Below are 14,093 nucleotides of genomic sequence, written 5' to 3'. Positions count from 1 at the left end.
TAAAACCATGCCAAAAAAAACCATATAAAAAAGTTAAAATCTGGAATTAGGAAACTATTGTGGAAAGCTGTATTATCAATTGCCTGAATGCAGCCTGATAGAATAGAAAGGTTTTCAGCAAGTATTTAAAAGTCGGCACAGAAGGAGCTTTCTGAATCCTCTGTTCGCTGAGCATTACACCATACTGGGCCAATGACACCAAAGGCTCGTTTTCTTGTTAGGATTGAGACCGAAATGGGACAGAATTAACTGCTTAGCCCATCTGTGTAGCCCACCTGATCCTCATCACTACTCTGCCATTTTGTAACCCATTATAGAAAACCCACAGTGTGGTTTCCTTAATGCCAAAATAATTTTCTTGAACACAGTTGTATGCTGGTAAGTTACTTAGGACTGTCCTATCATTAGGCAGTTGCCTCAGACGGCAGATACTGGGGGTGGGGTGGGGCAGGGGGCAGTGGTGGAGAGATGGTGGAAGAAAGGTGCCTATGTATCAGTTGACCAACCCCTGCTCCCTCTAAACTTCCTTGTTGACTTCCAGTGGTGGTGGAGGATACCATCATGTTGGCAGTGTTGAAGGAAGATTCAGCTCCCAGTCTGGTCAGCTTTTGCACCTGAGGCAAAGGAGGCACTCTCTAGCTTTTTGTTTCAAGCAGCAAAAACATAGTCTTTCCCCTGAGCCCCCTAATGATCTGGACATAAGAGCACAATAAGAGCCTGCTGGATCAGAACAATGGCCCATCTAGTACACAGTGGCCACTCAGATACCTATGATGGGAAGCCTGCAAGCAGGATTCAAGCATAAGATCACTCTCCCCATCCTGTGGCTTCCAGAAACTGGTATTCAGAGGCATTACTGCCTCTGACGGTGGAGGCAGAGCATTGCCATCAAGGTTAGTAGCCCCTGATAGTCCTCTCCTCCATGAATTTGTCTAATCCCCTTTCTAAGCCATCCAAGTTGGTAGCCACCACTGCGTCTTGTGGCAGGGAGTTCCATAGTTTAACTATGTGTTGTGTGAAAAAGGGTTTACTTTTGCCTGTCTTGGTTCTTTCAACATTTAGTTTCACTGGATGTCCACGAGTTCTAATGTCTTATGAGAGAAGGGGGGAAACCCTACCCCTTTCTCCTTCCACTTTTTCCATGCCATGCATGCATACTTTTATAAACTTCTATCATGGACCCCTTCTTGGGAGTAGTTTTCTAGTAAAGATACAAACGAACAAAAGGATTACAGTTGAAAATGGAATGAAATGAGTTTCAAGGAAAATGTTCAGCCACTGAGCAAACTGGAACTCCCTCCTTCCCTCCCTCTGATCCTTCATTTTTATGTGTGGTACTCACTGGGGTTTAAAGGGGGTTTGTCTGTAAGCTCAGTAAATCCACACGTGGGAGCCCTGTAATCGAATCTAAGCGCCATGCTCATTCCTCATAGCGCAACGCACCGATTCCATTCGCTCAGCAGCTGGAAGTGGACTTTCCATTTATTGCAAATTATGTTTGCTATTACAGAAGTTTAGACTGGAAGGCCCTTTGCCACACATGAAGTAAATTAAATCGCAGAGAATGTTGGTTGTGACTCGTAGAGCTCAGAAAGATGCTTCTCTTTAATAAAAGGGAAAGAGAGGAATTGTTGGAATTTACAGTATAATCTATACGCAGATTAATTTCTCTAATGGACCCATCTTCTAGGGAGAAATAGATATTAACTTATTCCTTTCCCTGAATACTGAACTAGGCATTAGAAGGAGTGTTTGGTAGGCTGCTGAAACGAAAAGGAAAAGCAGCAGTCTTGCATCTGCTCTTTAGCCAGTGCAGCGACCTCCAGATTTAGACTACAATTCCCAACAGCCTAGCCAGCATAAGTTAAGGATCAGAGACAATGGGAGCTGTACACCACAATATCAGAAGGTTGCTGTGTTGACTACTCATGGTGTGGCACTGTCAACCTGGAGTGCTATGTCCAGTTCTGGGCACCACAGTCCAAAGGATATTGGGATAGCTCAGTCGGTAGAGCATGAGACTCCTAATCTCAAGGTTGTGGGTTCGAGCCTCACCTTGGGCAAAGAATCCTGCATTGCAAGGGGGTTGGTCTAGATGACCCACGTGGTCCCTTCCAACTCTACAATTCTATGATTCTATGACAAGCTGGAAGGTGTTCAGAGGAGGGTGACTGGGTTGATCAAGAACGGCTATGAAGAACGGCTGAGGGAGTTGGGTATGCTCAGCTTGGAGGAAAGAAGACTGAGAGCTGATGTGATAGCCATCTTCAAATACTCAAAGGGCTGTCTGTCACAGCCTGTCCCAGATAAGGAAGGCACATGCTTGTTAGTTACCTCTTTATTGGCAAGAGAAACACTGCTAGCAGCTTCCTCCATGCTCCGGATAGGCATGCACACATGCACACATGCTTCTAGGTAAAGGTAAAGGGACCCCTGGCCATTAGGTTCAGTCACGAACAACTCTGGGGTTGCTGCGCTCATCTCGCTTTATTGGCCGAGGGAGCTTCTGGGTCATGTGGCCAGCATGACTAAGCCACTTCTGGTGAACCAAAGCAGTACACGGAAACGCCGTTTACCTTCCCACCAGAGTGGTACCTATTTATCAACTTGCACTTTGACGTGCTTTCGGACTGCTAGGTTGGCAGGAGCAGGGACCGAGCAATGGGAGCTCACCCTGTCACGGGGATTCGAACCGCCGACCTTCTGATCGGCAAGTCCTAGGCTCTGTGGTTTAACCCACAGTGCCACCCGTGTCCCCATGCTTCTAGGCAGCTGTCCACAAATCTGGGCCCTTTGGAATAGTTGCAGCAACAGGGAAAACCTTCCCTTTTGCCAGCTTATATACATTTCCCTGACAGGTCGCCCACCCACAAGCTGCAACTTCTGCATGGAAGGTGCCACTGCCCTTCCCACTTCAAGCCCCTCCTGGTTTTAGGAGATGCTGGGTGGGGGAGCTTTGTGGGGAGTCTACTGACCTGTCTTTTGGCTAAACAGCCTCTTCTTCTTCTGGCACACCTGGCACACCTTCCTCTCTCTCGGTCTGCCCTGACTCTCCCTCCCCTGACTCCTGCCTTGCAGGCAAAAACGTCACATGCCATAAATCACTGCTCCCTTCTTCTGGGTCAATCTGCTGGTCTTCTGCCTGCGCCACACACCCTTCAGAGCAAGTTTATTTTCTGCTGCTCTGGAGGCTAGGACCCAAACCAATGGGTTCAAATGACAGGAAAAGGGATTCTGATTGAACACGAGGAAGAACTTTCTGATGGTGAGAGCCATTCAACAGTGGAACAGACTCCTTCAGGAAGTGGTGGCCTCTCCCTCACTGGAGGTTTGCAAACAGGTTAGGATGGCCATCTGTCAGGGCTTCTTTAGCTGTGATTCATGCATTCCTTGGGGTCAGACTAGATTGCCCTTGGGGGAACCTTCCAGCACCACAATTCTGTGATTCTACCATTCTATTATCCTAAATGCCTGATGGCAACATGGTTAAGGATGCAACTGAAATTTATCCAAATTTATTTCTAGACTCGGGAACTCTAAAGTACATCATTTTGCTTGCCGCGTCTCCTGATAGCAGCCTTGTGGCTCCAAGGTGAATAATGTCTTGTTCCAGCTTGAGTCAGGCAGGAGGAGGTAGCAATCAATCTTTGGAATTTTATTCACTGGTTGGTTTTCATTTATGAATTGCTTCCTATGCAATTTAAGAAACAAAAACAGCAGAAATGAAAACCTACACGAAAGGACTCCATACATAAAAGCAATTAAAACAATTTCACATGCGGAAAAGCAATTCCATGGATGAAAACAATTTCAAATTTCATACAGACTGGGGTTATATATATATATATATATATATATATATATAAACTGAATACCTCTCAACTTGAGAGCCTGGTTGAAAAAGGAACACTTTCAATCAGCACTGGAAAGACTACAAAGCCTGTCTGATAGTGGGAGAGGGGGAGAGAGAGAAAGACAGAGTTTTGGTGGTTAGGTGCTGCTACACATAATGCTTGATTCCAATATTATATGGATGGACATATGGATGATGAGATAATATCTGTGCAGTGTTTGCTTGGGTATTTAAGGAGAGCAAAGAACCAGCGTGGTGTAGATGGAATAGAAGTTGGGAGACCTGGGTTCAAATCCTTGCTCAGCTGTGAAGATAACCCAGTAATCTTGAGCCAGCCAGTCACCACTTCTCAGCCTCAATGTTCTTCACCTATTCATTTAATCCTCACAACAACCCTGTGAGGCAGGTTAGGCCGAGAGGCAGTGACTGGCCCAAGGTCACCCAGCTTCATGGCCAAGTGTAAAACTGAAACTGGGTCTCTTGGGTCCTAGTCCAGTACTCTAACCACTACTCTCTCTCTCTCTCTCTCTCATCCTGCCTTAAAACTCACATGCATTTTGCACATGCTTTTCTCCTGATGTATTCATTTTGCATTATAGAATCCATTCCTGCAGATTTATATTCCGTAATATACACCATTTCGGTGCGCACTACAGATTGTTATATATACTTTTTGAGGAGGAGGAGCAGAAGCGGAAGCTAACTCCTAACCCTAACTCTTGCCTTTGGCACCTGATATGTGTGTTTCAAGGACCCGCCCTGTCTTTGTGAATGTAATATGCTTCAATTGTTTTTAATTCTCAGTTTTAAATTGTCGTTCCTACCCTGCGACCTGCTGGTGACAGGTGGGTAATAATCATAGCTGTCAATGTTTCCCTTTTTTAAGGGAAATTCCCTTATTCCAAATAGGATTCCTCGCAAGAAAAGGGAAAAGTTGACAGCTATGGTAATAATAATTGCAGATATGAAGAGGTATGAATTTTGAAGGGTGCTGTGCATAGTTAAACTATGGAACTCACTGCTGTAGGGGGTTCATTTTTTGTTGTTGTTCATATGGTGGCTCAGAAAATGCAAATTAGGTAGCTTTGCATTAAATTATAAACTAATTTCTATCTCATTCACTACCTGGACCTTACAGGATAATCAGCTTACTTTGAGTGGTTTGCTACAAAAAGGCAGGAGGTTGCAGACTGGGAGACCCCCGCCTCTTATGCTATTTGTAGCTGAAACCTGGAGATTAGGTGAGGAGGGATGGAGGGAACGTGTGCCCGTTCACCCTTCCTACAGACACCTTGCTACCAATTCCGATCACTTACTGATTCAGTCGTTGCTCCTGCCCCGACACCCTCCGGGAGGTGCCTCCACTTCCGAGGATGTGAAGCAGGCTTTCTGGAGCTCCGTTGCTATTGGCAACAGAGTTCGACATGTGTTTGAAGTGGAGCAAGTTCCGCCCCCACACGCTGATACTGAGAGAGCATCGCTCTGTTGTGGGGAATGAACAGGAAAGGGCATGTATTTCAGGATCTTCCCCTGGAGGGGAGAGTGTTGCTAGGCATTATCCCTGACTTTGAGAAAAATTGCAAGGTTTCTACCCCCTCCCTCTTTTCTTTTTTCTTTTCAAAAACCCAATAACAACTTTCTTTTTATAAAACTTTACGAGAGTTCCTCTTGATCAATAATACATGATGTATATAATCTTGGCTTCAGTACACAATGTTACATCTTGTTAGACATTATATCGTGTTACAGCGCACTTGTGTGCCATAAAAGAAGGCCGATGCCTCATAGAAGCACACAATTGGACACTCTTGGAAACCCAAAGCAATAATGTAGAGAGGAAGCTTTCCACTGTGTCCCTGGCTGAATCAGGGTTCTGGGCAAACTTCCTTACACTCAGCCTCTATTGTGGGCAGTAAATGGTGAGCCAGTTCGATATAGCAGCTAGGGTGTCGGTCTGCGATCTGGGAGACCAGAGTTCAAATCTCCCGACTTGACAATGAAGCTCCACTGGGTGACCTGGATTCACGGTTGCTGCGTCTCAGCCTAACCTACCTCATAGGGTTGTTGTGAGGGATTGAATGGAGAGGGAGGAGAACCGTGCATGCAGCCTTGAACTCATTGGAGAAAGAAGCTGGTCTATAAATGCCATAAGTAAATAAAATAATAAAATTGTGTCTTCTTCAACTGGTAGGGTGGGCTCATCCCTTAGACAAGGCTGCCTTGTGTCTCTGCTTGAGTTGCTGGTTTACTATGAGAAGAGGATGCTGGTCAAGATGGGCCACTGGCCTGATCCAGCAGGGTTCTTATGCATCTGTAAAATGTGTGCAATTTAAATGCATTTTCTTTCGTTGCCATTTCATTTGGAAATAAGCCTACAATAAAACGCAAGTGAGATGGAATGGAATTAAGCTGAACCATACATTTTTAGTAGTGGGGATGGGATGGACAGTGTACAGGAAGCTCAAGCCGGAATGAAATTGCACCCTCTGCACTGAGGGGTGGGTGGAATTACTCTGAATCAAAAGCGCTGGCATAGGGGTCCCCAGCGACACTCAGAAACCAACTTTTAAGGGCTTTCAAAACCCTTCCTCAAAGAAGATGAGGTGAGCTTGAAGTCTTCCTCATACCTTCTCCTTTGCAAGTGGAAAAAACGGCTTGGGAAATGCATGCGAATTCATCAGGAATAAGATGGGAGGCATGAGGGTTAGGGCTTGTTTTGATCCTTAGCCTCCCCATTTGGCCACAGGGGATAATGCTAGTAACTCACCACGAGCCACAATAGCTATGTTCTACCTCAGGCATAGGCAAACTCAGCCCTCCAGATGTTTTGGGACTACAGCTCCCATCATCCCTGACCACTGGTCCTGTTAGCTAGGGATGATGGGAGTTGTAGTCCCAAAACTGCTGGAGGGCTGAGTTTCCCTATGTCTGTTCTACCTCCATTGTCAGAGGCAGTAGATGCATTTGAATGTCAGTTTGCTGGGAGAGAGACACTGTAGCACTTGGCTCCTGCTTGGACATCCTGTGAGAATAGGATGCTGGGCAAGAAGAACATTTGGATTGAACCAGCTACAGGATCTTCCTATGTTCTTAGGTTCACAGTATAGCCCATTCTACAACCAAATTCTACTCTTTTTGTTGACCAGGCTTTCACTTATTATTATTATTATTATTATTATTATTATTATTATTATTAATATCCTGTCTTGCCTCCCAACAGGAACTCAAGGTGGCTTACAGGTAAAACAGGTGTGGGGGGTGGGGGTAGGGAAAAAACATCCTTAAAAAACAATTAAACAGTAATAGAATTAAAGGTTTAATAGAATTAAACACACACACACATAGAGTAAAAACATCATAGCCCCAGCACTTCCTTTAAAATCAGTGATTTTATTGGAACAAGAAAATCTTCACCTACCGGCTGGAAAACAAGGAGGGAGCCAGTCTGTTTTCTCGTGGAAGGGCGTTCCAAAGTCTGGGGCCAGACACCAAGAAGGCCCTCTCTTGCATCTCCACCAAGCATTCCTTTGAAGGTGGCAGGACTGGGAGAAGGGCCTCTCCTGAAGAACTCAGAGCCTGGGCATGTTCATATGAGGGGAAACTGTCTTTCAGATAGCCTGGGTCTAAGTTGTACAGAGCTTTATAGACTTCTGAGGTCTATGAAAACAGTTGATGCCATAAAGCTACAGGCTCGACATTAGCCACTTCCTTGGTTGACTATATCAAATAAAACTGCTTCCATGCAAGTTCCTATGACTCTAAAGGTGGAGCCGCCATAGCACTGCCCCATATTTAAACAGAGTTTAAGTGAGGGCTTAAACTGGGGCAACAAATGGTGGGAATGCAGGTGAGCCCCACACCCTGCAATCATTTCTATGCATGCTGACTCCTGTTCAGGGGAGGGGGAATGGGTTTCTCTTGGAGCTGGAGTGGAGGGTGGGCATGTGGGGAGTAAATCTTGCATGCTCCCTTCTCCACAGGCAAAGCCCCTCACATATTTACTTGCATTCTTTTATAAAAAGGTAAAGTAAAGGGGACCCCTGACCATTAGGTCCACTCATGACCGACTCTGGGGTTGCGGCGTTCATCCCGCTTTATTGGCCGAGGGAGCCGATGTACAGCTTCCGGGTCATGTGGCCAGCATGACTAAGCCACTTCTGGCGAACCAGAGCAGCGCATGGAAACGGTGTTTCCCTTCCCGCCGGAGCGGTACCTATTTATCTACTTGCACTTTGACATGCTTTCGAACTGCTAGGTTGGCAGGAGCAGGGACTGAGCAACAGGAGTTCACCCCGTCACGGGGATTCGAACCGCCGACCTTCTGATCGGCAAGTCCTAGGCTCTGTGGTTTAACCCACAGTGTCACTCGTGTCTCTTCTTTTATAGGGCTATGCAAATTGAGCCCGAGATGTGATGTGTAATCTACCATGCCACTGCTTGCGGTTGGCATTTTGAGCTATTAACAATGTGTCATGGGATGCTCACGGGTGCTTTCTTTGTTTGCTAACTGGTGCAGCCCATGGATTGTGGGGGTGAATGAAGGCATCACTTAGACCCACCCCCCAGCCACATGTAAATTGCATGTCCAGGGCTCATCCTGGTATGGGACCGCAAGTGTTACACATCCTCAAAAGCTTTTCCTTTTTGCCTCCTGTGAAATATTGGCTGGTATGGACTGTTACGTGTTTCACCAAAATATCTCTTCTTTTCTCCAGCTGGGAAACACAAGCATCATTCTCCTCCCCCTCCCCATCAGTCCTTTGAAAGGCCTGGAAAATGCTGTTTCTCTAATCTTCTCTGCAACCAAAATGATGCGCTTAGCATCTCCAGATCCCCCTCCCCTTGCTTCTGCTGGTGTTTTCTAAGCAGATACCTCAGGTTGCTGCTAATTGATGTTTTACCCAAGGGTTAAGGTTTGGACAAAGGATAATCCTGCTGTTCCATACCAACATCTGACAGGTCTGAGTCATGAGGGGAGGGGGGGAACCACGGCAATGCAATGCTTGAACCATCATTGACTGACCACCGCTAATTGCAGTGGCATGCAGATTGGCCCTGAGCAGACTCCTTTCCCGCTTGCTGACATCAGAAGGAGATGATCAGAGTTAATTTGCCGGATTGCAGATAGGGAAGAGTAATGCTGAATTGCTCAGATTCTTGTTCCTCTCCTGCGCTGAGTAAGTCATCTCTGACTCTATTGTTATGAGAGAGGGAGAAAATAAACTTTTCCCTATCTGCTTTCTCGATGCCATGCATCATTTTATAAACTTCAATTGTGTTGCCTCTTAGTCACTTTTTCTCTAAACTATAAAGTCCCAAAACACTGCAACCTTTCCTTACTTGCTTGGGAGTCTCTCCATCCCCTTATTCATCTGGTTGCTCTTTCCTGAACCTTTCCCAACTCTACAATATGCTTTTCGAGGCCAGAGCTCTACCTGGTATTCCAGGTGAGATTGCATCATGGATCATTTTAACAGCATGGTGATATCAGCAGTCTTATTCCTTTCCTAGTGCTCCCTTGCATGGAATTTGCCGTTTTCACAGTTGCTGCACACTGGGTTGACATCTTGATCAGGTTATCCGCTGCACCCGCAAGGTCTCATTCTGGCTCATTCACTGCCAGCTCAGACCTCATAAGCAAATATCTGAAACTAAGGTTTTTCATGGCATTATATTTGCCACAAGGGGCAGCTGCTCACAGATCCCAGCAGTTATTGATTTTCAGCATGTGGGCACTAGGCCAGTATCAACTGGCCAGTATTGATCAGTATCATTGTTTATGGTCAGGGGGAAATAATAACGCACGAATGTGCTAAAGATCTCAGGAAAGTATACATCCCCTTTCTTCAGAGGAGTGGGCTACGTAGGGTTTAATGCATACTTTCCTTCCAACAGTTCTGTGAGGTAGGTAGGGGTTTGTGAAAATAGCCTGTGCGAAATCAGCCAGTTAGCTTCATGGCTGAGCTGAGAGATGGTCCCTCATCTCCAGGTACTTGTTTAGTCGTTAGGTCATGTCCGACTCTTCGTGACCCCATGGACCAGAGCACGCCAGGCACTCCTGTCTTCCACTGCCTCCCGCAGTTTGGTCAGACTCATGTTTGTAGCTTCGAGAACACTGTCCAACCATCTCGTCCTCTGTCGTCCCCTTCTCCTTGTGCCCTCAATCTTTCCCAGCGTCAGGGTCTTTTCCAGGGAGTCTTCTCTTCTCATCAGGTAGCCAAAGTATTGGAGCGTCAGCTTCAGGATCTGTCCTTCCAGTGAGCACTCAGGAACTGTTCTATTTTCAAGCAGTATTGGTGACCCTATTGTATGATATTCTGGACAACTAAGTGTGGTTTTGTTTTCAAATGGACAGGAGGTAGTGAAGACCATCAGCTTGGGTGTACAAAAGAGGACTGGACAAATTCATGGAGGAATGGGCTATTGGTGGCTGCTAGTCATGACAGCTGTGCTCTGTTTCCACAGTTGAAGGCAGCAATACCTCTGAATATCAGTTACTGGAAGCTACAGGAGGGGATAGTTGCTCTTGCAGGTTTCCCAGAAGAGGCAGCTGGTTGGCCACTGAGAGAACAGGATGCTGTACTAGATGGGTCATTGGCCTGATCCAGCAGGCTTTTCTCATGTTCTTATGCATGCTTTTTGATCTTCACAGTAATCCATATTTTTCTCCCTACGTGCGATTGGATAAAACCTACAAAGCAGAACTGGATGGAGGCTGGCTTTGTGCATTGCCACGTTGCCTAGACACTGCTCCCAAGGACGCTTCTCCTGCCTCTTTCGTCCTTGTCAAGACTGAACCTTTGGTGCATTCAGTTGCTGACATTCACAAAATTCCACCGAGAGCTGGTTGATGACATTGGTGCCACTACAGCACCAGAGATGGAGCGGGGAGTGTGGCACATCTAATTAAAATCAAAGTCAAAGGAAACCTGTTAAAGGGGAAATTTCAGGTGCCAGGGAAGGACAAAGACTTTTCCTTTTGATCCTTTATCTGAAACATTTCCTTTACACTCTATAAAGCACATTTGGATTCTGAAACTAATCGGCAGTCAGTGCCAGGGGTGCCAATTTGAATAAAATATTGGGGAAGCCCAGGTAAGCCCCACCATGCATAATTGATCACATGATGCAGTGCACACGCACCATGTGAATGGCAATGCCTATCAACTTTGGGGTGGCCTGGCCCCCCTCAATTTTTTTTGGGGGGAAGTGCCCTTGGCCCCTAGGAGTTGGCTCCTGTGGTCAGTGCAGTTGGGCCAGGATCAGTGTTGTTTGCTCAAACGATCTTGCCCCGGTGAGCAACCTAGCCGCTGAATTCTGCACCAGCTGAAGTTTCCAAACTGTCTTTAGAGGCAGCCACACACAGAACACATTGCAGTAATTAACCTAGAGCTTACCAGAGCCTTGGCAGCAGAAGTTAGGCCACCCCTGTCCAGATAGGTGTGCAGCTGGGCTGCCAGCCAAATGGAAAGAACTCCACACCCTTGAGACCAGCTGAGCCTCAAGTGACAGTAATGGATCCCCAAGTTGTCTAGCCACTCCTTCAGAGGGAATATAACCCCATCAAGATCAGGCCACCTCCCATCCATCTGGCCTAAGGAACCACCCACTAATAGTCCCTCTGACTTATTTGGATTGAGCTTCAGTTGATTGGCACTCATCCAGTCCATTGCCATGGTCCAGTGCAACACCTGCCACACCTGCAGATGTAAAGGAGAAGCAGAGCTGTGTGTCATCAGCATATTTCTGACAATGTACTCCAAAACTCTGGATGGCCCAACTCAGCAATTTCATGTATATGCTAAGCAGCATGGGGGATAAAATTGAACCATGAGGAACCCCGCATGGAAGGCTCCACAGGGTGGAATGATACTCCCCAAACATCAACCTTTGAAAACAACCATCCGAGTAGGACTGGAGCCACGGCAAGGCAGTGCTACCCACCCGCAACTCAGACAGCCTCTTCAGAAAGATGCCATGGTCAAATGGGGTCAAAAGCCACTGAACATCACACAAAAGTGCTGATTAACTTTCATGAGGACTTGTTTTTTAAAATAATATTAATATTAATAATATGAGATAAAATTGCAAACTGATATGGAAATGGGAAGAACTGATGAGTGGGGGGGGGGGGACACGAATCTGGAATTGGCAGATCCTCCCATCCCTAATTGTTCCTGCTGCAGCCCCCTCCCCCCCAAAAAAAGTGAGTAATTTTGACTCAGGTCTAAGAACAGACAATGGCAAGGGAGGTTGAGTCTGAAGGTTACCCATCCAGTTAAACAGACCATCTTTATGGTCCTAGTATTTCCATGGATAATCCCATCTAGAGATGTGAGCAAAATCTGAATTATTTGGGCACCTGCAAAATGTTACATAATTTGTCACTTCAGGTCTTCAACAAAGTGAATGCACATAGAATGAAATTCCATGAGCATTTGCAGGATTATGATGCCCTGGACCTTATTGTTTTTAACCCCCTTTTAGGCAATAATAAATATTTCTATGTTAGCTTCACTTTACACAAGTAATCTCCATTCTGCATACACCCCTATTGTTTGTATACAATAAGCCTGCAACTTACGTGCATTTAACTTATGCACATTCAGCTTTATAAGCATGACTTTTTTTAAAAAAAGAAAGGAGTGGGAAAGGGGTGGGGTTCCAGGAAAAATCTCTGGCATTTCCATCCACCACTGAACCCAATGAGTTTTGACTTTACATGATTTTGGCTTTAGGTGCAATCCCTGGAACGTAACCCCCATATCAGTTGCAGACCTACTCCATATTAAAATGATGTAAAATTACATAAATCAAAAGATGTCATCAGTTATGTGGCCAGAATTCATGATGCAAGAAGCACGTGAAAGTTTCTGCGAACGCTTACAAAATCCTACGAAAAAGCATCGAATCATGAAAGGCAAGGTGCTGCAAAGCAGAGTGTGCTCAATAATTTGCAAAAAAAGCAAAGAGAGATGAAACCCATTATACCACGAGTCCTGCAATTTCTGAAGTCCCTTTAGCCAGCTTCATATTAAGTTGATCTGAAGTTGCAGGGCGAATCTCAGGCTGCTGATCTCGAGGCTCTAAGTGTGAGGTGACAGCTGTGCGCATCCCGCAAGATGCTCTCATTTGGTGCAGGAGGCTTTGCGTTCCGCGTGGAGACACCAGATGCTCGGAAATGGAGACTTGTCGGTCCCTCTTAATCTGGTTGGCTGAATAGTACAATTTGTTGTGTTCGTCTTCTTAAATTTAAAGAGAACTGTGCTTATTTAGGACATGTATTTTTTGCTGTTTTGAAACGGGCGGAGGGGAACATGCACCCCAAGGGCCAAATGCGACCCTCCAACCTTCTCTCCTTGGCCTCTGGGATTCTCTCTAAGGCTACACCTCTTGGCCCAGGCCATACCCAATATGCCTTGCACTGCACTACCGGCAAGTGCTTTTTCCTGGCTGGAAAGTGCCCATAGAAGATAGAAGGGTGTGTGTGTTTGTGTGTGTGTGTTTGTAAATCTCTGTCTTCCAGTAGCTGAAACCTGGCTTGATGTGTAACAGCAAAAGTTGCATTGATTGCTCTGCCTACTTTTGACTCTGGGTCCACTCTCTTTGTTGCCTATGGCCCCACCTACTACAGTAGTAACTTGGGTTAAGAACTTAATTCGTTCTGGAGGTCTGTTCTTAACCTGAAACTGTGCTTAACCTGAAGCACCACTTTAGCTAATGGGGCCTCCTGTTGCCGCCGCACTGCCGCTGCATGATTTCTGTTCTCATCCTGAAGCAAAGTTCTTAACCCGAGGTAATATTTCTGGGTTAGCGGAGTCTGTAACCTGAAGTGTATGTAACCCGAGGTACCACTGTATAGGCCTTTGGCCCCCAGAAGCTTGCTTGTGTAGCTGAGAAAAGCTGCCTCACCTCTCTCTTAGGATATTGATCTTTTAACATGTGCAATGACGGAATGATTCTTTATTTTTTCTTATTTTAACGTCTCAAAGATAAAAGGGTTTTCTGAGCAGTATGGCATAGTAGAACATTAGCTTCGGGCTATGATAGGTGTGCTGGTAACTGGGAAGAGTAGGGCAGCTTCCCTCAACCTCGTACCCCCCAGAGCTCCCATCAGGCCCAGACAACATCGCCAAGGGATATGGATTGTGGCAGTTGAAGTCCAACAACATACAGATAGCACCAGGTTAGGAAATTCTGCAGCAGGGTGTCTGAGAAAGGCACCGATACCAGAGGAGGG

At 45.9% G+C, this 14,093-nt stretch overlaps 1 protein-coding gene across 5 annotated transcripts in view; it reads left to right on the top strand.

Moving 5' to 3' along the window:
• Nucleotides 1-14,093, top strand: part of AJAP1 (adherens junctions associated protein 1) — a 119,842-nt gene that overhangs the window by 47,187 nt on the left and 58,562 nt on the right. The gene's annotated exons all lie outside the window — the stretch shown is intronic.

Source organism: Podarcis filfolensis (genome assembly GCF_964270895.1).
Source record: "Podarcis filfolensis genome assembly, chromosome: 8".
Taxonomy (NCBI): domain Eukaryota; kingdom Metazoa; phylum Chordata; class Lepidosauria; order Squamata; family Lacertidae; genus Podarcis; species Podarcis filfolensis.
Note: the sequence above shows the minus strand (reverse complement) of the source record. Positions and strands in the feature narration are given on the sequence as shown.